Raw genomic sequence first — 4,601 nt, forward strand, 5'->3', positions numbered from 1 at the left:
GACAGTCTTCAATAGAGTTTTATTAAACATTAGAGACTCTCCTCTCTCTGGATCAGCATTTCCTCTTGCCCCTTGGTCACTTTTTGCATCCTCCTCTTGAACCAAATGGACTCTTCCATTCCCTTCTTGGCTACTACTACCCATTTTCTCAAGAAGTGTGTGTATGTAGCAAGTGCAATATGTAGAGGTAGAGTTATGGAAGGTCAACTAAGTATTTGTTTCTTTTCATTTTTATATTTATTTATCTCTTTATCAATCTATCTCTCTATCTATACCTCTTTCTATCTGTCTCACTTTAGTATTCATTTCTATATGTGTCTTCCTCTTACTACTCCATCTACAGGTTGCAAACAAATCATCCTTCTTCCACCAATGAGTAATTCCATTCAAGAAAGACCATGTCTGATGATATCAATGCACAAAAAAATAGGGAGACAATTGCTAGACTATGGTCTAACTTAAAAAGAAAAGGTGATGGAAAATGTTATTGTTGTTGCAAAATTTGTAAGGGCTTAAAGACTCGAAGATATCTAATCAAAACTATTGAGGAACATTGTAGGCAACATGGTCACATTGAAGGGGGAAACAAATATCATCCATTGGTATGTATTTTAATAATCTATAAATTACATAAGACATGATTTGATGATGAAATCATGGTCATGGCTAATATAAGGTCATCATTTTCATATAGGTCAATGTCCCTGAGTTTCATGTTATGGACAAGGACAATTCAGAGAATGTGGATTTCCAAATGAGGGAACATGGAGGTGTGAATATTGAAGTAGAAGGTAATGATACCATGGAAGAAGACCACGATGATGAAGATCATGATGATTAGGATGATCAGGATGATCAAGATGATGATGATGATGATGATGATGATGTTGACCATAGTTTGATGTACCTATACTTGAGAAGGCACACGAGTCCCTTTGAAACAACTCTTCTTGCTATTGTATTGTTGTTGGTGAACTTGAAGGTTATGAATGGTTTATCCAACGTAGCAATGACATGTATGTTAAGGTATGTCATCTTCTTTCATTATTTTACTCATATTTTCCATACAATTAACATTGAGTTCATCTAGCAATTAATATTCTTGAAATTAAAAATATATATTTTTGGTCATAGGTTGATAGGTGAGAGTTTTTTACCACCATCAGACATTCTACCTCACTAGTACCGAGAATTATCTACCATCATGAAAGATATTGGAATGGAGTATCAAACAATACATGCATATCCAAATGATCATATTATATATTATAAATAGCATGAATTTTCAACACAATGCCTTATTTTTCATATTAGTAGATATCAATCAGATTGATTAAAAAAAAAGGTGCCTCGCAAGGTTCTTTGGCATATTCCCATTATTCCACGTCTACAATGATTATTCAGGTGCAATAGCTTGGTACAATTTATGGATTACCATGCATGCAATAGAAGTAAAGATGACATTATGTGAATGCCTATAGATGGTTTGGCATTTAAGGAAATAGAGAAAAAATGGACACACTTTAAAGAAAAACCTCATAATCTCAAGCTTTCATTGGCTGCAGATGGTGTCAATCCTTTTGGAGAGATGAGATCTACTTACTCAGTGTGGCCTATTTTTGTTATCAACAATAACATACCTCCTTGGTTGTCCATAAAAAGAGAGCACATAATGTTGACATTGATTGTTCCAAGTATTTTTTGATTTAATGGTCATATAAATTAATTTATTATTACTAATCCATCAAAATGGTCATAATAATTATGTAATATTTTTGTTCATTCAACTAGGTAAGTAACAAGTTAAAGATATCAATGTATATATTGAACCCCTTATCAATGAGTTGATGGTGTTATGGAATGGGGTTACTATGTATGACATCTGTAGACCAATAGGACAAAGACAATTTTAATTTCATGCAATGCTTGTATGGACAATACATGATTCCCCTGGGCTAACACATTTTGTGTTGTGTTTTCTTCTTAACACCTCTTTTTTGGTATGTTATAGTGACAACACAAAGTTAACACATTTAATCCAATTATACATGATCTTGTAGGTCTTTAGACAAAGGGAAAATTTGCATGTCCAATTTTTGGTCCAAAGATGAAATCTCATCATTCAAAAAGTTTAAGAAAGTAGGTGTTTGATGAGAACAGACACTTTCTACACAAAAATCATAAGTATCGAATCACTAAAAAACATCTTTTCAATGGGAAAGAAGAGACTACATCAAAGCCAGAGAGAATGACACCTTGACTATGAAAGTTGGCATACAATAAAATAAATCATTGAGGTAATGTCATTCCATCTTATGGTTTTTGTTTCAAATTTATAGTTTGATATTGTGTTTTGTTTACTGATGATGTAATTGATACTTGTGAAGGTCATCAAGGCATCAATGACCAACTTCCAAAAGGACTAAAAAATTATCCTACACAATTTACTAGGTTGTTGTATTAGGAGCAACTCCCAATTGTGCATTTATTTGATCCTATGCATATTGGAAAGAATGTAACAGAGACATTATGGAAAATCTTGGATGGAAGGCATGACAAAGACCAAATTGTCAAAACTTGTAGTGACATTGAAGAATCCAACCATGCAATGAAAAATGGCATTCAATTAAATAACAATGGAGACCAGATTGATACAAGTGCCCTTAGCTGGTTATTGTCAAAGTAGCAGAGCAATGCTATAAAAGAAGTCATAAAAAAATACAATTTTCCACAAGATTTTCTATGAACATAAACAATCTCATGTCAAAGAAAAGTGAATTTGGGCCAAGGTTGAAAACACACAATCCACATATATTTATTAAGGTAATTCATGTTGTTTTGTATTCACTATATATTTATATACTGCATGTAGTTTTAATTGCATTCTTTTATAAAATATTGACAAGATAATTTAAAAAATGTTGCAGTACATTCTACCTCTATCTCTCCTACACAACTCCACCAACAATGTCAAATAGGTTATATATGATCTTGGAAAATACATGAGGTGGTTGTCATATAAAGAAACCAATAAAGAAGATATAAAATATTGGAAGAGAAAAATTCTTCCTCTTATGTGTGAAATGCAAAAGTATCTACCTCCAAGTTTTTCAATGCACAAGAACACTACCTCATACATCAAGTTGAGGAGATTGAATTGTGCAAACCTATACCAACTAGGTCAATGTGGATGGTTAAGAGGCACTTGAAATTTTTGAAAGGCTTGCTTTGATAGAGAGTACATCCTGAGGGTTCTATGGTGGAGGGATATATGGTATACCAAACCATCATGTGCATTAGTGAATATCTTCCTAAGTTTGTAGCAAAGATCCATGTAGATCATATTTGGGAACCCAAGTCAATTAACAAATTCAAAGGGGAGTACTTGATGGGAAAAGGTAGATTGAAAAAAGTAAGAGGTAAATCTAAGATTTCATTTTAGTTAATTAATTCTTATAAATCATCAATATAATTTATTTATAATTGGTGTATTTTTTTGATACAGGTGATCGAGAATGGGATGCAATACATTTGTATATTGTGAACAATCTTGATTGGATGATGGTATGGATTGAACGATTTCAAAAAAATGGTTGCTCATTAACATGGGAAGGTGTTGCTTCATTGGTTATAAAAGCTCATCGTAATGGAGATTCCAATGTTATGCCTATGGCAGTTGATCTAGTAAAGTTTTTAAGAGGTGGAGAGGTACGTAGAAATTTATTAATGATCATAACTCAATGTATGTTTCGTATAAACTCCGGATGCAAATAATTTACACATGCTTCAAAAATTGTAGGTTAAGAACCACAAAGTTATGTACTATCATGGCCACAAATTTCACATAAAAAAGTTGGATGACACAAAAAAATTGTGATTCTGGGAGAACTACAGTTTTTGAGGTCACCAATATATCATCTAGAAATGACATACATACTCAAAAATCTCAAAATTAATACTATGGCATCTTGGATCATATAATTGAGTGTGACTTTAACTCCTTCAAAGTAGTTCTATTCATCATCAAATGGTACAGGTTATGACTAAATCAAAATGATCCAAATAGAATGGTTATTCAATATGATAATGAATTTACAATGATTAATACAAGGTCATTTGAGCCAATTGGAGATGAGGCCTATGTTCTTCCAAGCCAATGTGAGCAAGTGTTTTACTCAAAGGTTCCACATAAATAGGGTTGGTCATTTTTTGTTAGACATGATCTATAATGCCCCGCCAAGGGATCCAAAGAATTAACCTAGAATTTCACTAAATTTGGTAACCTTTTTTTTTTCTTTAAAAATTACATGAAAGTAAATACCACATATAACTTATTCACAATAATGGAAGCAATAGCAATGTCCATCTAAAGAGTAAACATAACATACACAACAGATTACATTCTTTAAGATCCCTTAACGTGAATTACATACATGTTTCTATCTAGTACAACATCCACATGAAATAATAATGATAAGTCCAATGTTTATACATTACATATCAAATACTCAATCATCCACTGTACACGTCACAGGGTATGACAAGCTTAGAAGAATATACATATGTGAAATATAGTACATCACTCTATTCTAATCCATGAT

This window comes from Cupressus sempervirens, chromosome 6 (assembly GCF_028749045.1).
Source record: "Cupressus sempervirens isolate cs-2001-9-10 chromosome 6, ASM2874904v1, whole genome shotgun sequence".
Classification (NCBI taxonomy): domain Eukaryota; kingdom Viridiplantae; phylum Streptophyta; class Pinopsida; order Cupressales; family Cupressaceae; genus Cupressus; species Cupressus sempervirens.